The sequence below is a fragment of the Eumetopias jubatus genome, unplaced genomic scaffold, assembly GCF_037043125.1.
Source record: "Eumetopias jubatus isolate StellerSeaLion01/CBP00866 unplaced genomic scaffold, mEumJub1_p1.0 scaffold_14, whole genome shotgun sequence".
Taxonomy (NCBI): domain Eukaryota; kingdom Metazoa; phylum Chordata; class Mammalia; order Carnivora; family Otariidae; genus Eumetopias; species Eumetopias jubatus.
The window spans coordinates 75,644,768-75,669,178 of NW_028274820.1; the positions used below are offsets into that span (position 1 = coordinate 75,644,768).

The window sequence follows — 24,411 nt, forward strand, 5'->3', positions numbered from 1 at the left end:
GAGTCCGTCGTGGGGGAGCCAGTAGAGCCCCGGCGTATCAGCCCGGAGTATGGCCGCCGGGGAAGGGCATTGGTCTGTGCCCTCGGCTGCCCTTCCTCCTTCTCTCCTCGCTGCGCCCTAGTGCCTGTCCCTGTCAGTCACCCGAGGCCCCGCGCGGGGGCAGGTCTCTGCCAGGCCTGCTCGCTCCGCTCCTTGTAGGGTGTGTGCTCTGAAAATAGGAAGTGGGAGCCGGGCGGCGGCGCCTGGCGCGGCGGGCGGGGGCGGGGGGCGCGGAGGGCGGCGGCCGCTGGGGACCCTCTCGTTCCGCCTGGGCCGCAAGGGCCTTGCGCGGGGTCTGGGGACTGCAGAGGGGTCCGGTCCCGGCCTGGGAGCGGCCCAAGGGCGGTGCTCAGCCCGATGGCCTGACCGGAGACTGCAGCCGGGGTGAGGGGTAAGGGGAAAAAAAATCGCTTAGGAAGCAGACCTTCACTTCTCCCTTTTACTCCCTCCTCACAGAAACGAAATGCTTCCTTTTCTGGTTCTCCACTCTTTTTTCCTTTGGCGGTGGAAGTCCTCTCCCTCCCTCCCCCTCTCCTTTTTTTTTCTTTCTTTCTTTTTTGGGCTTTAGCTGTAGGCTTTGCAGCTCCCGTGTTCCCTGGGAGGCAGCGGAGTTGCTCATAAAACGACCCCCTCCCCATACTTGTTTTCGGCCAGGGTTGGCACTAGCCCCTCTGGGGGCCGATTTGGTGGCGCTCCACGGTTCTGCTAGGACTTCTGAAGAGGGGAGATTGTGCAACTCTTTTTGCTGTATCTTAGATGCTATAACAGCGTTGAAACCAGATGAACGACTTAAATTATCAGGCATTTAAAATAAGAAATCTGATCATAGAACTAGTTCTCTTACTTTCCTTTTCCCTTGGCTACTGTGAGGGCCCATTCCCATGGGAAGGGGGGAACCTACTAATTTAAGTATTTTCCGGGAAGCACTCTGACGTTTCACAAACTCAGAAGTGACTGACATATAATCTGTGAATAAGATGGTTACAGTTTTCGAAGTGTCCACTCTTAATTTCACAGCATTCATTTTTTTTTTTTAAGTTCCAAAGCAGTACATCCATGTATGAAACACACCTTATGGTGTTTAAGAAATCCTGATGTAAGCCTAAGGATATTTTCAATTGGAACTTTCTGCTCTGTATCCTGTGATGTGATATAAACTTGCACCGAAATGTAATGTTTTATTGCGTTCCCGATATGAATGTGTCGAAGTCGGCCTCATCTTCAATTTTGGAAATCCTTTTTTTTCTCTGTGCTCTTTGGTGAAAGTGATAATAAAATAACAAGATGGGGAGAACTACAAGATTCTCCATAATTCACAGACCTGGTAGGCAGATCCCTGTATATACAACAGTTGCTGTGTAGTGTTCACATGTGTTACATTGGTAGATAACCGTGAGTTGGTAACGGAAAATGTACTCAGTCGCGTGCACACACGTTTAAAACTAGTGCTAAAAAGTTTTTAAAGGGATTGTCATGTTTTTATTCTACTTTTTTTTTAAAAGATTTTATTTATTTGGGAGAGAGAATGAGAGAGAGAGAGAGAGAGAGAGCATGAGATGGGGGAGGGTCAGAGGGAGAAGCAGACTCCCCGCTCAGCGGGGAGCCCGATGCGGGACTCGATGCGGGGAGCCCGATGCGGGACTCGATCCGGGGACTCCAGGATCATGACCTGAGCCGAAGGCAGTCGCTTAACCAACTGAGCCACCCAGGCGCCCTAGTCTACCTTTTCTTAAGTAGTGAGTAGTAGCTTAAGTGGCTAGAATCTGGCTGAAGAGAGTACTCAGTATGAGAGTTCATGTAGTCCTGCCCTGTGTTGTAAAGGCCTAAAATAGCTAATTTTTTTTTCAAAATGAGATGACAAGATTCCTCATTATCTGGCATTCTCAGGGCACTAAACTCTGTAAAGGGGGAGGGGGAGGGTGTCTTATTCTCCAATCTTACCAGTTGAAAATTCAAATTTGAAGGAATTTGGTGTTTCTGTTTTTGTTTCGAGTTTTGTAAGACTATTCTGTAGATATTTTCATATGTATTTCATTGCCATATTTAGTAATTTAAGAAGACTGACTAAATTTCTGGGTTAAATTCAAGTAACTGGGGAAGTGAAATTCTAACAGTTCTACCTCTTTAGTTATCTGAAATTTCTTTTAATAAATTTGGGAGTAGGTTGGGAATAGAAGCAGAAATAGAATTTTAAAAGGTGGTATTTTTTAAACTAATACTTAAAGCATGTTACTTTTTCTGCCCCCTTGTTTGTAATTTTCAAAAATAAGCTTTTAATACTTTTAAGCTGTTGGAATTTCCATTATTGGTTGAAGAGCTGAAGAAGTGACCCTGTTAACTTACATAGTACCCATACTTTGTATCTGGGTGGCTCAGAGGATACATTCGTTAATATGTTGTAAGTTTGAGGTGGATTTTATTATTGCAGTTTCACAGATAAGTGAAATAAGGTTTCAGAAGCTTTAAGTGATTCACCTAAGGACACCTAGGTAAGAAGTGGCAGAGATGGTATTTAATCCTGTTTGTCTGAATCCAAAGTTGGTGCTCTTGTGACATTATGCTCCTTTAATAGTTGATAATATGACCCTTTTCTGGGTTTACCTTTGTTTTTAATTTGTTGTTAGCTTATATTGAAAAAGGGGAAACAATAGTTCTTTTTGTTTTTAATAAAAATTGTAAATACCTAACATTAAATAGTGTTGGGCTCTAAATTTAATTTGTGTTTGATAATTTTGGAACAAAGTTTATTATTGTTTTAACACATTTAAAAATTTTACGCTACTGGTATATTTTCATATATGCTCTAAGGTAGGAAGCATTTTAGAAATTAATCTAGAGTAACATCTTTGCATGCTTTGTGAGGGTACCACTATGAAATTTATTTTTTATTTTTTTATTTTTTAAAGATTTTATTTATTTATTTGACTGAGACACAGTGAGAGAGAGAACCCAGGCAGGGGGAGTGGGAGAGGGAGAAGCAGGCTTCCCACGGAGCAGGGAGCCTGATGCAGGGCTCGATCCCAGGACCCTGAGATCATGACCTGAGCCGAAGGCAGACGCTTAACGACTGAGCCACCCAGGCGCCCCACCACTATGAAATTTAATAACCTTTTCACCTTTGGCCACTAGGTTAATAGGAAATAATATTATCTGAAGAAGCACAGTGAAGTTCTTTAAAGTTACTCATTTGTTGTAGCAGTCCCACAGATCTTTTTACATAGCGTAGAAACTCTAGGCCAAAAACAGTTTATGTTTTCCGTTCCTGGGGTCAGCTGCATTGTACACTAAAGCAATTCTGTGAATTTGAAATTGTATGAAATTATAGTATAAGGCTGAAAGCAGAAGCATTATTCCATTTCACACCCCTTCTTACAGAGGGAAGTCACTCCGAAGCTCTAGAAGGAAGACACTTAAAGAAGTTATTGGTTGGAAAGGATCTTTTTGGTTTTTTTCCCTATAACCCCTCCTACCTTTCCCTGGTGATAAGAGTGATCCATTTCCATACCTTTATCTTTTATGTCTTGGTGAATGTCTCAAGTACATAGCTGAGTCCTGACTTCTCTTTTGAGCACTGGTCACACATTTATTGGCTGGTCCTTTTCACAGGAGACAGTTAATGAGATATGTTCAAATGGAACCTTCCTAAAAGTAAATTCATAAACCTCCCCCTTCCTCCTACACAAAGTGGGGCAGAAATCTATCTTTCTGCTCATTTTTCTCTTTATTTCTCTATTTCCATTATTCTAGTCATCCAGGTTTTTTTGTTTTTGTTTTTAAGATTTTGTTTATTTGACAGAGAGACAGCAAGAGAGGGAACACAAGCAGGGGGAGTGGGAGAGGGAGAGGGAGAAGCAGCCTCTCTGCTGAGCGGAGTCCGATGCGGGGCTCGATCCCAGGACCCTCGGATCGTGACCTGAGCTGAGGTAGATGCTTAAAGACTGAGCCACCCAGGCGTGCTGTCATCTAGGTTAACTGCAGCTTTATTTTAATTTTCTCCTTGAGCTCTCTACCTTACAGTCTGTTTCTGAATCTTGTCAGTCCCATCATCAAAATGTGTCTTATGCAAATAATTTATTTCTTGCGTGAAAAGGTAATCCATTTATATTAATTTTTAGTTTATTACCTCTCAGTTGACAAGACTATTAAATTAATTGTTGTTATTTATGTTGTTAACTACTGTTGTTCAGTAACAAAATTTTACTGTATGAACAGAATGCAAATTGATTGTACCTGTTCTGTGACTACACAGTTAAGGAAGAAATAAAGCCAGGGGAGGAAAAGTAGGGTCAGAAGAATGTCTCACAGCTGGTCTTTCCCTTGTATTTGCCACTGCTAGGCTTTGTTATAAACTCTCTAGACTAATTCCTCCAATTTCCTGTATCTGAGCCATGTTTTAATATGTTGTTTTTGTACTCCCAAACTTTTAGTTGCTGGATCCTCCATTGCCTTTACAAGGAAGCCCAACTCTTGAAAATGGTATTCTTGGTCTTGTATTCCATTCTTACCTAAAGAGTTCTGACTCTAATACATACACTGTTATTTAATCATGCTGTGAATTGAAGGAGACCTACATGCTAGTCCATGTCTAGTGCCTTGGGTAAATAAAGTATGTAACCTCAGCCTCAGTTTCCTCTGAAATGTGGGGATACATGTAAATGGAATCTGGCATGTAGTAAACACACAGTAAATTGTATTTTTTTTTTTTTCTGCTGATGACCTCTTATTCACTTTGAGTGTTGGAACTGCTTCCTGGTCTATCTTCTTTTTTGAAAGATGAAAATCTTACTCATCCCTCAAGATTTATCTCAGATCACATGACTGGCTATAACATATTGTTAGCATTTTTTTTTCCAGATTTTATTTATTTATTTGACAGCACAAGCAGTCAGAGTGGCAGGCAGAAGGAGAGGGAGAACCAGGCTCCCTGCTGAGCAGAGAGCCTGACGTGGGGCTTGATCCCAGGATGCTGGGATTATGACCTGAGCAGAAGGCAGACACTTAACCCACTGAGCCACCCAGGCGCCCCAACATACCATTAGTATTAATACAGTTTTTTGCGTAGTAGTTATCTGCCTAACTGCCTTTTTTTTCTCTTGTTCAATTGGAATTCCTACGTGCAGAAATAATATCTTTAGCATCTGTCATTATGTTGCATGTGATAAGTAGAATGGTTCAATGAGTGAATGAACAAAGGAATCGTGAATTCACAAAATTAAAAAAGTTTTATGAAAAGTAGAAGTAACATATGGGGTGCCTGGGTGGCACAGTTGGTTAAGCATCTGACTCTTGGTGTCCACTCAGGTCGTGATCGCAGGGTCCTGAGATTGAGTTTGGCTCCTCGCTCAGCGGGGAGTCTGGGATTCTCTCTCCCTCTCCCCCTCCTGCTTGTGCTCTCTCTCTCTCTCTTTCGAATTAATAAAGTAAATAAATATTTTTTTAAAAAAGTAGAATTTGAAGTAAAGTTTTTGAGGGAAAATTTAGTGTACCTAAATTTTCATTTCTAAATAATACTTCAGCTTTTTTTAGATAATCGAATGAAATTTTTGGTGCTCTTTAAAGTACAAGTGGTGAGGGCGCCTGGGTAGCTCAGTTGGTTAAGCGACTGCCTTCGGCTCAGGTCATGATCCTGGAGTCCCAGGATCGAGTCCCACATCGGGCTCCCTGCTCAGCAGGGAGTCTGCTTCTCCCTCTGACCCTCTTCCCTCTTGTGCTCTCTATCTCTCATTCTCTCTCTCTCTCAAATAAATAAATAAAATCTTTTAAAAAAATTAAAAAAAATAAAGTACAAGTGGTGATATGGGCTACGGTTCAAATCATTTACACATGCTAAATATTCTTCATAAGTAGTTTATATAGTTCTCCCTCACTACACAATCATAATTTGGTTTCAGAAATTTTGTTCTTATTTGAAAGTAATACAAGTTGCCATCATAATTAATGTAAAATTTATAGTGTTCTTGTTAACCAAAAAGTAAACTAAACCAGTAAGCTATTTATGTAGAAAATACTCCTAATTTCATTCTGTAGATGAATGAATTCTGTCATTGCACCAATAAAATATAAAAAATTCTACAGCAAGCAGAAACCTGATAGTTGCTGTACCATTAGTGGAGTTTTTCAGACTTTGCGCATTAAAGCAAATTAGTGGTACTTGTTCAGTGCTTTTGGGAGCCATTTCTACATAAAATAAGGATAGTTAGATACACAGAACATTGCATTTTAGTGTAAAAATATGGCATATAAAAACACTTAGAGCAGAGTGCAAAGTAATTTTTTAAAGTTGAAAAGTGTGATGGGAGAACTTGACATACGGTTCTGTGCTCTGACCTAAAAGCCTGATTGCCTGAAGCAGTAAATTACTGCAAAAGATTATTGCACGTCAGAAAAAATTAGGGGTTCCATAGAACCATCTATAGTTGTCAAAAAAGGAGAATTTCACAAATTTTTTTTGAAGGTTAGATGTACAATCTTCACATTCTTTCTCTCTCTCTCTTTTTTTTTTTAAGATTTATTTATTATTTATTTTGAGAGAGTGAGAATGAGAGAGAGAGTACATGAGAGGGGGGAGGGTCAGAGGGAGAAGCAGACTCCCTGCTGAGCAGGGAGCCCGATGCGGGACTCGATCCCGGGACTCCAGGATCATGACCTGAGCCGAAGGCAGTCGCTTAACCAACTGAGCCACCCAGGCGCCCTCTTTCTCTCTTTTTTTTTAAGATTTTATTTATTTGAGAGATAGAGAACACGAGAGGGAAGAGGGTCAGAGGGAGAAGCAGACTCCCTGCTGAGCAGGGAGCCTGATGCGGGACTCGATCCCAGGACTCCGGGATCACGACCCGAGCCGAAGGCAGTCGCCCAACCAACTGAGCCACCCAGGCGCCCTACATTCTTTCTCTTATGACATTTATTTACATGTTTCACTGTGAACCTAATGATAGAACTTTCCTTACACATTTTAGTTCACTGTGTTTCTGTAAACAAGGAGTGTAAATAATTTTCAAAAACTACCTCTACATTCATTTACCAAATATATCATACTTCATTTATTTCAGTAACCATAATTTTCCCTGTTTTAAGGGAATCAGGCTGCATTGTACAATTAATGGCTTATGATATTAATCGTAGCATTTTCCCTTTTTTAGTGGTACATTAAATTATGTCCCTTACATTGATTGTGAGTCAAGGTAAACAAGGATATAATGCAACAACTAACAACCTAAAATCTTAGCATGAGTGGGTTTGGGAAGGGAGTTTTGTATGGCATTTCCTCATTCTATATAATATGTCTAATGTGGGTTAGCACCGGAAGGGCCCTGCTCAGTGAAGTCACATAGAGTTTTAGGCTGTTGGAGGAGTTCGTTGTAAGCTTGGGCTTTTTGATGTGTTATGTGTACACAGTGGAATATTATTCAGCCATGAACAAAGGTAGTATCTTGCTATTTATGACATGGAAAGACCTTGACCACATTATGCTAATAAGTGAGATAAGTCAGAAAAAGACAAGTACTGTATGATATCACTTATATGTGAAATCTAAAAAAGATTTAAACACCACCAAAAAACAGAAGTTGGGATAATATTGATGGTATTTAAGGGTACAAATTTGTAATAAGTAGTACATAAGCCATAGAGATGTAACATACAGTATAATGAATATAGACATAATATATGTAATGTATATACTATAATGATGTAAAGTAGTAATGGTAAGTATTGCTTCAATGGCAATCATATTACAATATATGAATGTATCAAAGTAACATGCTGTACACCTTAAGTTTACAAAATGTAGCATGTTATATTTATCAAAACAAAAACAAATCTTAAGCTTTTTTCCTCAGTCCTGGCAGCAGTGGGAAGGAAATGTGAATAGCAAGCACACTGGTTTTTATTTTTCTTTTTAAAAAGTTTTATTTATTTATTTATTATGGGGGGAGGGGACAGGGGAAGAAGGTGAGATATTATGTGAGATAAGCAGGGCTCTATCTCACAACCCAGAGGTCATGACCTGAGCCAAAATCAGGAGTCAGATACTTAACCAACTGAGCCACCCAGGTGCTCCAACACACTGGTTTTTGAAGTTTTCCCTCCCCCACCACACATTAAATGTAGAGATCACTACACTTCTGCCCAGGTTTCAGTTAGCTGAAGCAAGTTTCATCTGTAAACCTAATTTCAGAGGGCTCAGGGGAGGAAAAGAGAACTGCAGTGTTTGTGAGTAGCAGTAATAATACCATAGACTAGGTTTTAGACTGGTGATTTGATCACCTGTTTGGTAGACACAAGGTTAAGATTATAGATTCATAGATACATTTTATATATATATATGTATGTATGGTACAGCATCAAAAAGTAGTCAGTTCATGGAAATTCAGAAGACAGAAAAATTACTTCTGCCTAGGAGGATGGTAGACATCAGTTGGGGTGCAAGCTCATGCCAGAGAGCACAACACAGGCAGAAAAAATAGGAAACTGGGAACAAAACAGTGTATGAGTTATATCAGGTACTTTGCAAGTAAGATGCAAAGATGAACTGTGCTGTTAAATAGCACAGGGTTTCTTAACCTCGACATTATTTTTTTTTTTAAGGTTTTATTTATTTGACAGAGAGAGACAGTGAGAGAGGGAACACAAGCAGGCGGAGTGGGAGAGGGAGAAGCTCCCTGCTCAGCAGGGAGCCCGAGGCGGGGCTCGATCCCAGGACCTCGGGACCATGACCCGAGCCGAAGGCAGATGCTTAACGACTGAGCCATCCGGGTGCCCCTAACCTCAACATTATTGACATTTGGGGCCGGATAACATTGTGAGGGCTGTCCTGTGCATTGTAGGATGTTTAATAGCATCCTTGGCCCATCTGGTGCCAGTAGCACCCCCTTCCCTCCAGTCACGGTCATCAGAATGTTTTCCTGTAGGACGAAATTGTCCCTGGTTGAGAGCCATGGGGTCTGGACAGATTGGAGCTAGTAAGAACGGTGGGAACCTGAGTTAAGTGTTAAGACCTGGCTTAAAGTAGTTTCACAGGACATGAAGAAGAAAATGATTGCTAACAGATTTCAGAGTTGGAATCAATAGGACTTGGTAAATGAATGTAGGGGAAATGGGAGAATCAGGGTAACTCTGAATGCTAAAATCCGGGTAACTGGAAAGTGGTACCACCACTGACAACTAGGGGATTCAGGAAGAAGATGGATTGCTGGGAGGAATAATGTTGAGTTTGATTTGAGTTACACTGAGTCTGAGATGCTAGCAGATATCTGTTTGAACATGCCTAGAAGATAGGGAAATGTAGAAATGGAGCTTGGAGAGAATGGTCAGGCCCAGAGATTTTATATAGATTTGGGAATCCTCCTTTGTGGGTTAAAGCCACAAGATGGGATAAGACTTTTAGGAGAAGCTTGACATAGCAAAGAGGAGAGGTCAGAGAGCATATACTTTTGGCTATACTACTATTTAGAAAATAAAAGGAGAGGAAAAGGTGCAGGTTGATTCTTGAAGTAGAAGTGTGTATGTAGCACAGAGTATGTGCTCATTTCACAGAACTTGAAGAGAATTTCCAGAAGGAGCAGTACCAGTATTGCAGAGATTAAAAAGAATATAGGTTTGAGAAAAGTCTTTGTACTTAAGGTACAGGGATAGGAAACAAATTTTATCTACAGTATGCCACTATCTATACTACATTAATTAATCTCTCAATTTTCAGAGTAATGTTATTGTCTCCATTTTATAGGTGGGGAAACTAGTGCAGATAAGTGGTGGATGGAAGATCATTGGTGGCCTTTTTTTTTAAGTTTTTTTTAAAATTCAAGTTGTTTTAACATACAGTGTAGTATTAGTTTCAGATGTACAATATAGTGATTTCACACTAACATACAACACGCAGTGCTCATCACAAGTGCACTCCTAATCCCCATCACTTATTTAACCCATCTCTCCACCCACCTCCCTTCTGGTAACCATCAGTTTGTTCTCTATAGTTAAGAGTCTGTTTCTTGGTTTGCCTCTCTCTCTTTTTCCCTTTGCTCATTTTGTTTTGTTGCTTAAATTCCACATATGATTTAAGTCATATGGTATTTGTCTTTCTCTGACCTATTTTGCTTAGCATAATATTTTCTAGCTCCATCCATGTCATTGCAAGTGGCAAAATTTCATTCTTTTTATGGCTGAATAATGCTCCATTTATACCTATATATTTTCTTTATCATTTGTCAATCTATTGGACACTTGGGCTGTTTTCATAACTTGGCTATTGTAGATAATGCTACTATAAACATAGGGTTGCGGGCGCCTGGGTGGCTCAGTTGGTTAAGCGACTGCCTTCGGCTCAGGTCATGATCCTGGAGTCCCGGGACCGAGTCCCGCATCGGGCTCCCCGCTCAGTGGGGAGTCTGCTTCACCCCCTGACCCTCTTCCCTCTCGTGCTCTCTATCTCTCATTCTCTCTCTTTCTCTCTCTCAAATAAATAAATAAAATTAAAAAAAAATAAACATAGGGTTGCATGTATCCCTTTGAATTAGTGTTTTTGTTTTCTTTGGATAAATACCCAGTAGTACAACTGCTGGTCAAAGGGTAGTTCTATTTTTAAATTTTTGGGGAAACTCCATATTGCTTTCTACAGTGGCTACACCAGTTTACATTCCCACCAACAGTGCACATCCACGTCCTTGCCAACACCTGTTGTTTCTTGTGTTGTTTATTTTAGCCATTTTGACAGGTGTGAGCTGATACCTCATTGTAGTTTTGATTTGCATTTCCCTAATGATGAGTGAGGTTGAGCATCTTTTTATGTGTCTACTGGCCATCTGTATGTTTTCTTTGGGAAAATATCTGTTCATGTCTTCTGCCCATTTTTTGGATTATTCATTTTATGAGTGTTGAGTTTTATAAGTTGTTTATATGTTTTGGATAGCAGCCCTTTATCAGATATGTCATTTGCAGATATCTCCTCCCATTTTGCAGGTTGCCTTTTAGTTTTGTTGATTGTTTGCTTTGCTCTGCAGAAGCTTTTTATGTTGATGTCCCAACAGTTTATTTTTGCTTTTGTTTCCCTAGCCTCAGGAGACCTATCTAGAAAGAAGTTGTTAGAGCCGATATCAAAGAAGTTGCTGCCTGTGTTCTTTTAGGATTTTTATGGTTTCTGGTCTCACATTTAGGTCTTTAGTCCATTTTGAGTTTATTTTTGTGTATGGTGTAAGAAAGTGGCCCAGTTTCATTCTTTTGCATGTTGCTGTCCAGTATTTCGAACACCATTTGTTGAAAAGACTTTTTCTCACTGGATATCCTTTGTCAAAGATTAATTGACCATAATTGTGGGTTCATTTGTGGGTTTTTTATTATTTTTGTGCCAGTACCATACTGTTTTGATTACTGCAGCTTTGTGATATAACTTGAAGTCCAGAATTGTGATTCCTCCAGCTTTGCTTTTCAAGATTGCTTTGGCTATTTGGGATCTTTTGTGGTTCCAAACAAATTTTAGGATTGTTTGTTCTAGCTCTGTGAAAAACGCTGTTGGTATTTTGATAGGGATTGCATTAAAGATTTAGATTGCTTTGTGTGGTATAGAAATTTTAACAGTATTTGTTCTTCCAATCCATGAGCATGGAATGCCTTTCAGTTTCTTTGTGTCATCTTCAATTTCATCGTTGTTTTTAGATTTTATTTATTTATTTTAGAGAGAGAGAGCGCCCATGCGTGAGGTAGGGGGAGGAGCAAGGGGGAGGGAGAGGAAAGAATCTCAAGCAGATTCTGCACTAATCAAGGAGCCTGACGTGGGGCTGGATCTCACCACGTCGAGATCATGACCTGAGCCAAAACCAAGAATCTGATGCTTAACTGAGCCACCCTGGTACCCTCTTTCATCATTGTTTTATAGTTTTCAGTGTAGAGGTCTTTCACTTCTTTGGTTAGGTTTAATCCTGGGTATCTTATTATTTTTGGTGCAGTTGTAATTGGGATTGATTCCTTGATTTCTCTCTGTTGCTTCATTATTGGTGTGTAGAAATGCAACAGATTTCTGTACTTTGATTTTGTATTCTGCAACTTTACTGAATTTGTTTATGAGGTCTAGCAGTTTTTTGCTGGAGTCTTTGGGTTTTCTATATAGAGTATAATGTCATCTGCAAATAGTGAACGTTTTACTTCTTCCTTACCTTTTTGGATGCTTTTTGTCTGATTGCTGCAGCTAGGACTTCCAGGACTATGTTAAACAAAAGTGATGAGAGTGGTCATCCTACCTTGTTCATGACCATAGAAGAAAAGCTCTCAGTTTTTCCCCTTTCAGGATGATGTTATCTGTAGGTTTTTTGTATATGGCCTTTATTACGTTGAGGTGTGTTCCTTCTTTTTTTTTTTTTTTTTAAAGATTTTATTTATTTATTTGAGAGAGAGAATGAGATAGAGAGAGAGAGAGAGCACGAGAGGGAAGAGGGTCAGAGGGAGAAGCAGACTCCCTGCTGAGCAGGGAGCCCGATGCGGGACTCGATCCTGGGACTCCAGGATCATGACCTGAGCCGAAGGCAGTCGCTTAACCAACTGAGCCACCCAGGCACCCGAGGTGTGTTCCTTCTAAACCTACTTTGTTGAGGGTTTTTACTGTGAATGGAAGTTGTACTTTGTCAGATGCTTTTTCTGCATCTATTGAAATGATCATATGGTCCTTATCCTTTCATGTATTAATGTGATGTATCACATTGATTGACTTGTGTATATTGAACCACTTAATTGGAATAAATCCCACTTGATTGTGATGAATGATTTTTTTTTAAAAAAATTTTATTTATTCATTTGAGAATCAAAGATACAGAGAGAGAGCATGAGCCGGGGGAGAGGCAGAGGGAGAAGGAGAGGGAGAAGCAGGCTCCCTGTAGGGAGCCCGATGTAGGGCTCGATCCCAGGACCCAGGGATCATGACCTGAGCCAAAGGCAGACGCTTAACCATCCGAGCCGCCCAGGTGCCCCTGATTTTTTTTAATGTATTGCTGGATTCAGTTTGCTAGTATTTTGTTGAGGATTTTTGCATCTATGTTCATTAGAGATACTGGCCTGTACTCCCTCTCTCTCTCTCTCTCTTTTTTTTTTTTTTGGTGGTGTCTTTATCTGGTTTTGGTGTCAGGGTAATGTTGGCCTCATAGAATGTATTTGGAAGTTTTCCTTTTCTATTTTATGGAATAGTTTGAGGAGAATAGGTGTTAATTCTTTAAATGTTTGATAGAATTTGCCTGTGGAACTATATGGTCCCGGACTTTCGTGTGTTGGGAGTTTTTTGATTACTGATTCAGTTTCTTTGCTGGTTATCAGTCTGAGTTTTCTCTGTCTCCGTGTTTCAGTTTTGGTAATTTATATGTTTGCAGGAATTTATCCATTTCTTCTAGGTTGTCCAATTTGTTGGCATGTAGTTTTTCATAATCTCTCTTTTTTTTTAAAAGATTTTATTTATTTGAGAGAGAGAGAATTAGAGATAGAGAGCATGAGAGGGAAGAGGGCCAGAGGGAGAAGCAGACTCCCTGCTGAGCAGGGAGCCTGATGTGGGACTTGATCCCGGGACTCCAGGATCATGACCTGAGCCGAAGACAGTTGCTTAACGACTGAGCCACCCAGGCGCCCCCCGATTTTAATAGGTTTACCTGATTTTCTTACTTCCTTTGTTCTTCAGGGGCAGGCCCTGTGTCTTACTCATCTTTGTAATTCCAGTAGAGTGCCTGGCATACATTATGTTAGTGGTTTTCAACTCTCGCTGCACATTAGAATCAACTGGAGAGTGTATAAACAAATACGGATGCACAAGCTTCACTTACAGGTGAGGCCTGGAGCCTTTGTACCCTTGTGATAAAAGAAGAAAAAGCTTCCCAGATGTGATAAATGTGCCACTGGGGTTGAATGTCACTGTATTAGATGCTCAATAAGTCTTGACTAAAGAAAGGTAAGATGTGACAATAAGTATAAATTATTCTTGAAAAAATTTAGTAATGAAACAGAAGAGAAAGAATAGGCATTACTGCCTCATATTTTTTCCTACTATTTAATTTAGGAATACTTTTTTCTTTTTTTTAATAAAGATTTTATTTATTTAACTGACAGAGAGAGAGAGACGCTAGAGAAAGAACACAAGCAGGGGGAGAGAGAGAGGGAGAAGCAGGCTCCCACTGAGGAGGGAGCCCGATGTGGGGCTCGATCCCAGGACTCCGGGATGATGACCCTAGCCGAAGGCAGACACCTAACGACTGAGCCACCCAGGTGCCCCAGGAGTACTTTTTTTTTTAAGATAGAAAAAATTTAGGAAAGTTCACAGACTAAGGGGAACGATTCGGGGGAGAGAAAGAAATTGAAAATTTGAGATAAATAATAGTTTATACATAACTTTTCTTTTTTAGTTAATGATAATGCCTACTTTGGATTCATGGGTTTTTTACTCTTTTAAATAAATGGTAAAAACATATTTAAAGAAAAACTGCTTTTAATTCAGTAGATGACCTAGTTTTAGATTAAGTGACAGTGGCTCCATTTTTAATTACCATTCAAAGTGATAGTTATAAAGGAAAAAAATTTTTTTTAAAGATTTTATTTATTTATTTGAGAGAGAGAGAGAGAAAGAGAGATAGAAAGCACGAGAGGGAAGGGGGTCAGAGGGAGAAGCAGACTCCCTGCTGAGCAGGGAGCCTGATGCGGGACTCGATCCAGGGACTCCAGGATCATGACCTGAGCCGAAGGCAGTCGCTTAACCAACTGAGCCACCCAGGAGCCCATAAGGAAAAAATTCTTAAGGAAAACTTATCAAAGCAAATTACCACTTTTAAGAATATTCAAAATAAGTTAGTCTAGAACACAGACATGCAGTAGTGATCACTTCATCGTAAACTATTTAAATATGATAGAGTACAAAAAAGTCTTTTTTATTTTTATTTTACTTGTAACTCTCAAAAAGACATGGGCAGTTTTTAGAGTTGTAGGAGACAGTGTCAAGTAATTTTTTTTAATTTTTATTGTTATGTTAATTACCATACATTACATCATTAGTTTTTGATGTAGTGTTCCATGATTCATTGTTTGTGCATAATACCCAGTGCTCCACGCAGAACGTGCCCTCTTTAATACCCATCACCAGGCTAACCCATCCCCCCACCCCCTCCCCTCTAGAACCCTCAGTTTGTTTTTCAGAGTCCATCATCTCTCATGGTTCGTCTCCCCCTCCGATGTCCCCCCCTTCATTCTTCCCCTCCTGCTATCTTTTTTTTTTCTTAACATATATTGCATTATTTGTTTCAGAGGTACAGATCTGTGATTCAACAGTCTTGCACAATTCACAGCACTTGCCATAACACATACCCTCCCCAATGTCTATCACTCAGCCACCCCCTCCCTCCCACCCCCCACCACTCCAGCAACCCTGTTTGTTTCCTAAGATTAAGAATTCCTCATATCAGTGAGGTCATATGATACATGTCTTTCTCTGATTGACTTATTTCACTCAGCATAACACCCTCCAATTCCATCCATGTCGTTGGAAATGGCAAGATCTCATTCCTTTTGATGGCTGCATAATATTCCATTGTGTATATATACCACATCTTCTTCCATTCATCTGTTGATGGACATCTTGGCTCTTTCCACAGTTTAGCTATTGTGGACCAGTGTCAAGTAATTTTGTAGTTGAAGTGGAAAAATGCATGATAGTTCTTTTTAACTTTATTACTAGTCTCTAAGGCAGTGACTCTTTTTGGTATCGCATTCCTTAAGAATCAGGTGAAACCTATGATACCTTTCTTCTGAGAATCAACACCTCACATTTTACATATACAATCCCTTCTACGGCAGTAGGTATAATATCTGGCACCTGTTAGAATCACCTGGGGGAGATTTTGTGAAGTACAGATTTCTAGGTCTCAGTGCTCCAGAGATGGATTCAGTAGATCTGCAATAGAACATGAGAATCTATTTTTTCAAAAGCTTTCCAAGCAAAATTTAACAGACATTTAGGTTTGGGAATCTCAACTCTCTTTTCTCCTGACTTGATCAGGAAGGAGATAATTATGTGGGGTAATGTCCAAAATATGGAAATTAAAGGGGATGTTGGCAGGGTTCTCAGATTGTAAGATGACTGGTTAAATTTGAATTTAAGATAAACAAATAATTTTTAGCGTAGATCTTTCCCATGCAGCTCTGTGGTATGCAGGGCTCTTTGCCTCTAAATTTAATGATTCCAGGTAGCTATTTGTGTGGTGTGTATATATATGTGCTTCCATGCACTTGCATTGTCTGCTTTTTATACTTTCGTCTCCTTTCCCCTCTTTTTTTCAGTTGCTCAAGGCTTTATTAAAAATTTAAATTAAGGGTGCCTGGGTGGCTCAGACGGTTAAGCGTCTGCCTTCAGCTCAGGTCATGATCCCTGGGTCCTGGGATCGAATCCCATATCGGGCTCCCTGCTCCGTGGGGAGCCTGCTTCTCCCTCTGCCTCTCTCTCTCATTCTGTCTCTCATGAATAAATAAATAAAACCTTTAAAAATTTTAAATTAAATTTTTGTCAGCTTACTCTTATAGTTGCTTTGGTGAGGATTCCAACTGCCTGCCTTTTTTTTTTTTAAAGATTTTATTTATTTATTTGACAGAGACATAGAGAGGGAACACAAGCAGGGGGAATGGGAGAGGGAGGAGCAGGGAGCCTGATGCGGGGCTCGATCCCTGGACCCTGGATCATGACCTGAGCTGAAGGCAGGCGCTTAACAACTGAGCCACCTAGGCGCTATCCCCCCTTTTTTTAAAAGATTTTATTTATTTATTTGAGAGAGAGAGAATGAGAGATAGAGAGCACGAGAGGGAAGAGGGTCAGAGGGAGAAGCAGACTCCCTGCCGAGGAGGGAGCCCGATGTGGGACTCGATCCCAGGACTCCAGGATCATGACCCGAGCCGAAGGCAGTCGCTTAACCAACTGAGCCACCCAGGCGCCCTCCTCCCTTTTTTTTTTAAGACTTTTTCAGACAGTCTTAAAATCTCCTGGAACTAAAGTTTTACCTTAGTGTTTTTAAAATTTTTGCCAATTTACTACATCCAGCAAAAGCATCAGAAAAATCTGGAAAATTCGTAGACATAGGTTGTTGAATTAACATTAATTTTGCCAGTGATTTCTGTAAATTGTGGCAACAGTTATCTGTAGTAAACTCTCCCACCCTGTGCTATCTTCATATTCTAGCAGATAATCATAAATCTGAAGTAGCACTGCCAAATGCTCACCTCTTCCAATAATAGACACATCTTAAACAGGCAACATAGGCCAGAGGGATCTAGTCACCTCTCTCTGGCATTTCACCATGAAGCTTGGCTTTGCTTGAGAAGGGGGCACGCTAGCATTAAGGCAGAGTGACAGAATTGAGGACTGCAAGGCAGAAAGAAGCTGCTTGTGGAGTTTACGTGCATCCAGTTTTCCCTCCTTTTGTCTCCTTTCCGGGGAAGTTTTTCAGTCTTAAAACTTCAGTCTTACTCCGCAGTGTAGATGTAAGATAAGATTGCAGTTGATAAGATTGTAGTCGAGGAAGCATAGGCTGGTGTAAACACTTGATGTGTTGTATTACGTAATCTTTCTGATCACCCAAGACCAAGAGCAACAATTCAGTACTCTCTTTTTAAATATTTATCTGGATGGTCAGTGCATGCCATGATACCAAGGATTTTGATGATAACTTCTTACACCAGATGTGCCTTATATTTTCTTTACATTTGTTGCAACGCTGAAAGAACCAAGGAATTGAGAACTTCTGTAGAAAAGTAAGGCACCACTGCTCCACAGTATTGAGCCACGAGTAGTCATCTTTCTGGATATTGTGACTAATCTCTTCCCATCCCTGTGGTAAATGTTTGGTTTTTACACATGTTGGTCCAACATGATGTGCAAATGGCACACAACTCATCAGTATTATTTGCTTTGCTTATCATCTGGCTTCTTGATCAAATTGGAAAGTGTATGGAGAAACTGATTTCTTTCTGTAGGCCCAGAGTATAGGCATGCTCTACAGAGTAGGAAGGGCATCATCAGCTCCGCTCTTGCCCGCAGCACATGAGGAACAGTTCATGGCAGGCAGCATCCCAGCATTAACATACTTTTTTTTACTGTCTGCAATCTGAGATACCTCTGATCCTAAATGACTACCTGCCAACATTCACAAAGAGAAAGTAGTGCTTGGTGGAAAGCAGGAGACAGTTTTCAATGTTTATCAAAATGAATTGTAACTGAACTGTGTCCTTTCTTCAGGCATTTGTGAGTATTCTGATCCAGAGAAGGTTGAACAGAGTCTCAAAAGAGTACCAGGATGGCACCGTGTTCATTTTTGAGGAAGTCCATTTGACTTTCAGGTCTTCTAATTTTCTCTATGAAAGACCATTTCTCACTATTTAATGAACTAATTTAATAGGGAATCTGGCAAAGAGTTCTTCATAGGCCACACAGTAGAAAAGAGTAGAGGAACATTGCCTAAAATTGTGGAGGAGTTTCTAATTCATCTTCTACTCCACTAAACACATCCACAGGACTTTTCTCAGTTATTTGATCACTTGGTAGAGTTGCAGTAAGTCTGGAGGTTTTGAGATGTTTAATCTATGTTACCTATGATTCAAAATCCTGATCATTATTTTCAGCTTTTATCTGTAAGTTTATCGTTGTTATTAGATAAAAATTTATTTACTAAGAATTTTAGAGCTCTCTTTTCAAGAGGTTTGATTAGCTCCTGAATTTCAGGACTTGATTGTAAATTTTTTTTTGTTCCTATAAAGGAACTTTGTTTTCTTCAGCCTTTGTCAGGTTGGCTCAGACCTTTCCTTTTTTTTAATGTTCTAGGTACAACTGTCAACCTTTCCCTCCTCCCTTCAAATCCATATGAGGATAGGAAACTAGATAGCCACAGTTGTGAAGTTATGTCTGAAATAAAAATAAAGATCTTTGAAGAATCTCTCTCTTGCCCTTCTAAGGTTTGGACTATATCTCAACTTATTTGCTTGCTTGCTTAAAATAGATTTTTTAAATAACTGAGTTCCTTGCTTCTTAGTCCCCTCAGTTACATATCTTAATTTGAGCTTCCCAGATCTTACTTTATTCTCCTCCTCTTCATTCTGTTGGTGAGGGAGGGGCACCTATACCTTAGGGTTATGTGGATGGTTGAATACACAACACCTGACACCGGACAGATGAGATGAACTGCAGTTTATTAATTACATATACTCAACAGCCCAGGAGAGAGGGACACCTCACACAATGTGGGGCCACTTGGACGTTGCACTTGGGAATAGAGTGAACAAGCAGAGGCCATGGAATGCAAGTTTTGTAGTATCATGAGGGTGGAGTGATTCTTAGGTTGCCACAGGAAGATGTGATTGGCTTGTTTGAATAATTCTGCAGACTGGCAGGGAACTGGAGCCTGCTCCTCAGGAATAAGCAGGAACTGTGCCTTTTCTCTGTGATAAAGAAAGTTGTCTGACTAGGGGACCTTATCTGCAGGAGCAGAATGAGGATGGGAACTTGCAGTTAGGCCATTCAAGGCCTTCCTGGTTTTCCCCAGATATCAAAGCACACATAATTTTAGGCCTTATACCACAGGTCTGAATAATACTAACCCTTTATCAAAAGTATTTACTAATAATTGCTGTACTAAATAATACATCAAACATTTATTTATTTATTTTAAAGATTTTATGTATGTATTTGAGAGAGAGAGAACATGAGTGGAGGGAGGAGCAAAAGGAGAGGGAGAAGCAGACTCCCCACTGAGCGGGGAGCCCCGCGCAGGGCCCCATCCCAGGACCCTGGGATCATGACCTGAGCTGAAGTCAGATGCTTAACTGACTGAGCCACCCAGGCGCCCCCCCAAAATTTTTAATAATATGATTTGATCTTTGAGTTTGCCTTTCTTTGTGATCTTTTCTTCTGATAACTTGCAAAGTTTAAGAAATTCTGCTGCTGTGTACAGTTTTACCACAGTAGATAAAAGATGGCCAGATCATATGTATGCAGTGATGTGGAGGTATAGAAGATGAGGGTTCCTGTTTGAGAGACTGAATGGAGTGCTGAGGCTCCAGTATTGTGTATATGTGGGATGAGAAAAGGAGTGGATAGGCTGTAGGAGCTGGTGCATGGCAGAGTAAAAAAGGTAGTAGCTATTATTTGAGTGCTTACTCTGTGCCAAGCACTTTTCTAAGTGTATTATCTCATTTACTGCAAGTAAGGAAACTGAATTTAATTTGCTTATGGTCATACAGGTAGTAGGCGGTGGAGCTGTAATCTGAGTCCATACAGTCTTATTTTAGAATTTATGCTGTTAACAACGTTTTATAGCCTTCAGATATGGAGAAACTTTATATGTTATGTTAAGGACTTTGGACTTTATTTTGTTGGCAGTGGGGGAACCGTTAGATGATCTTAAGCAGGAAAAAACATCAGAATTTGCATTGAAAAATATCAGTCTGGTTGTAGAATAGAAAATGAATTTTGAAAAGGATTATAAGACTAGAGGCAGGATTGCTGTTATAACAATGCTGAACAAAGTGGGTCTGAATGGAATGAAATCTAAGAAAGGGCGTTTGGATTTGAGCAAGAGAGACAGACACTCACTGATCGTGTGCCTAAGGGATAGAGAGAAGGGAAAGTAGAATGATTTCTAGGTGTTAATTTTATTAAGAATAGAAGGGGGTAGGTTTAGGCGAGACAGTCTGAAGTATCTTTGAGACATTATGATGGAGGTTTCTAGTAAATAAGTTATACTTAGAAAGATGCATCTTTTTTTTTAAATTTTATTTATTTATTTGGCAGAGAGACACAGTGAGAGAGGGAACACACAAGCAGGGGGATTGGGAGAGGGAGAAGCAGACCTCCTGCGGAGCAGGGAGCCCAATGCGGGTCTCGATCCCAGGACCCTGGGATCATGACCTGAGCCGAAGGCATACGCTTAACGACTGAACCACCCAGGTGCCCCTAGAAAAATGCATGTTGATCTTGGCAAACAGTGTGGTAGATGTATAGACTTGAGAGCTGTTGTGTGGGGCTAATAGAAGTGGTGGAAGTAGGGGTGCCTGGGTGGCTCAGTTGGTTAAGCGACTGCCTTCCGCTCAGGTCATGATCCTGGAGTCCCGGAATCGAGTCCCGCATCGGGCTCCCTGCTCAGCAGGGAGTCTGCTTCTCCCTCGGACCCTCCCCCCTCTCATGCTCTCTCTCTCTCTCAAATAAATAAATAAAATCTTTAAAAAAATTAAAAAAAAAAGTGGTAGAAGTAGGTGAGATTGCCTAGAGTTTTCTTTTGTTCTCAGCCAGTCTTCTGAACCATCATAGAAAGATGATGCTGTACTGGGAAGCAGCTCTATGAAAAGCCTTGGACTTCATTTGAACACTTCATTCAAATCCCAATTCTGGATCTCTGTTTTCTCTTTCATAAATTAAAAGTAATAGCTATCTCATAACATTTTATTTTCTCTAACAGAGGCAGGGTTTTTTTTTTTTTTTAAGATTTTATTTATTTGAGAGAGAGAAAGAGAACACATGAGAGGGGATAGGGTCAGAGGGAGAAGCAGACTCCCTGCTGAGCAGGGAGCCCGATGCGGGACTCAATCCCCGGACTCCAGGATCATGACCTGAGCCGAAGGCAGTTGCTTAACCAACTGAGCCACCCAGGTGCCCCAGAGGCAGGGGTTTTTAAATTTAAGAAATAATGGTATATTTCATCCCCTTAATTTCCCTATAAAAAATGGAAGTTTATAAAAGTTAAACAGATCAAAACTTGGGTACAGATCATTTGTCTTAGATAAAAGTGCAGATCTTGCACATTCCCACCATGTAGCTAGGATAACAGCTTTTTCTCCAGTGTTGCTATCACTGGTTTTAGAGATGAGCAGAGTCAAGTAGAGAGGGAAAGGATGATTTCCAAGTGAGGAGAAAGGATGTCGGTGTGTGGAAGTGCATGCACTGCAAACAACACAGAAATGCCTGGGCATATGCCACCCTTCTGTCACTATAGGCACAAAGAAACTAACATGTAATGTGAAAATATCTGTGTTCCAGGGCTATTTGTAAGAATACTAGAGGTATACTAATACAGGTACACTTATTATCTTGTTGCTAATAATATATAATATATATGATAATAGCTAATATTATATATTTACCCAAGTTTACATAGCTAATGAGTAGTGGAGATGAAAATCCAACCCAGTCAGTCTGACTCCAGAGAGTACTATACTGCTTCCTTACATTAGCATAAGTTTTTGTGGTTTGAGTATAGTTTATTTGAAAATTAAAAGTTTATATATAGAATTGCATTAGTGATAACTCCTAAAAATGTTCATTTCATTGAAATACTACATTCCCTAAATGTTCTAAATAAATGAGAGATTATTCTTGCTTATAGATTTATTCAACATATAATAACTATCTGCTGAGCGCAGAGTATAGGGCAGGGGCAACAGGAATCCTGCCTTGAAGGGATATTGAATGTTTAGTTATTTAGCAAATATCTGAGAGCCTTCTATCTGCCAGGCACCATTCTGAGCACTCAGATACGGTAATATATAGGCAAAAGTCTGTTCCCTCTCTGATTTTCTTTTTCATCTGAATTTTTCTTCCCAGACTAAATCAGTGCTAAACATTGAGGATTTTGGAAAGCATAAGAGATGGAAAGTTAGCCACATTTTTTAAAAAATAAATTCAGTAGGAGATTTTAGTATAATTTTTCGAGAACAAATTCTAACATATTTGCCAATGAGATGGTAGATACAACTGTAACATTTATATAGTTTGGTGCAATGATTTAGAACTGAAGTGTTAAGGATTTTTACTTATTTTACCCTATATTATTTTCTTGGTCAACCCTCTTCCTGGACATCATACTTCATCAATCCTTATCAGTCGAGTCTTCCCTGCAAACAGAATCTATTTGATGAAAACTATAGAGTTCAAAATGTAGACATTTCATTACTGTGGGATTTCTTAGGAAGGTGACTTCAGTTTATTCAGTGTAAGCATTGAGATTTCCTTCTTATAAATTGTCCACTGATAAAGGAAATGAGTAAAAATATTATCTGACCGGAGTCCTCAATGTAAGCAAAAATGTCCCAGTATTTTATTTTTATTTATTTTTATTTTTATTTTTTAAAGATTTTATTTATTTATTTGAGAGAGAGAGAGAGGGAGAGAGAGAGCACATGAGAGGGGGGAGGGTCAGAGGGAGAAGCAGGAGCCCGATGCGGGACTCGATCCTGGGACTCCAGGATCATGACCTGAGCCGAAGGCAGTCGCTTAACCAACTGAGCCACCCAGGCGCCCCCAGTATTTTATTTTTAAAAGATTTATTTACCTATTTGAGAGAAAGAGAGTGCAAGTGCAGAAGGGAGGGGCAGAGGAAGAGGAAGAGAGTCCCAAGCCGACTCCGCACTGAGTTAAGGATCCCGACATGGGGCTACATCTCATGACCCTGAGATCATGACCTGAGCCGAGCCAAAACCAGGAGTTGGGTGCTCAACCAACTGTGCCATCTAGGCACTCCAGAACCCCCAGTATTTTTTAAGAAGACTGAGACAGATGTCCTAGGTAGTATAGATTTAGGCCAACATATTACTCTGTAATTCAGAATGAAAGCCTAAGGTTCTTAATTTTTTTTCTTTAAAATTCTACCTTTAACTTTTTTTACTGGGGCGCCTGAGTGGCTCAGATAGTTAAACATCTGCCTTCAGCTCAGGTCATGATCCCAGGGCCCTGGAATCGAGCCCCATGTCGGGCTCCCTGCTCAGCAGGGAGTCTGCTTCTCCCTCTCCCTCTCCTGTTTCCCCTGCTTGTACTCTCTTACACTTTTTCTGTCGAATAAATAAATAGAATCTTAAAACTTTTTTTACTGTATTTTCTATTAAAGTGTTAGGGGTGCTTGGCTATCTCAGTAGAGCACGCGATGATGTTTGATCTTGGAGTCGTGCGTTCAAACGTCACATTGGGTGTGGAATCTCCTTAAAAAAAGCAAAATGTTGGATAAATATATTTTGTGGATTTTTTAGCAATAAAAATTAATGTTAAAGGTTTGTGATTCTTAATTAGAAAATAAGCAAATAATACCTGTCATTAATTATCATGGCTACTAACGTTTTTTTAACCTTTTTAAAAAATATTTATTTATTTTAAGTAATCTCTACACCCAACATGGGGCTCAAACCCCCAACTCTGAGATAGAGTTGCACATTCCATCTACTGAGCCAGTCAGGTGCCCCTAAATTTTTATTTGTCACCTGTTACTCATCATGACAAGTGCATTCCTTAATCTCCATCACCTGTTTCACCCACCCCCTCACCCACCTTCCCTCTGGTAATCAACCATCAGTTTTTTCCCTAGTTAAGAGGCTGTTTTTTTATCTGTCTTTTTTTCCCTT

At 40.1% G+C, this 24,411-nt stretch overlaps 1 protein-coding gene and 1 pseudogene across 1 annotated transcript in view; one reads left to right on the top strand and one right to left on the bottom strand.

The window, feature by feature from the left end:
- The window catches only part of CAPZA2 (capping actin protein of muscle Z-line subunit alpha 2), a 63,200-nt gene that overhangs the window by 212 nt on the left and 38,577 nt on the right, over nucleotides 1–24,411 (top strand). The window lies entirely within an intron of this gene.
- On the bottom strand, nucleotides 138–20,301 carry LOC114210591 (RAB11-binding protein RELCH-like; annotated as a pseudogene).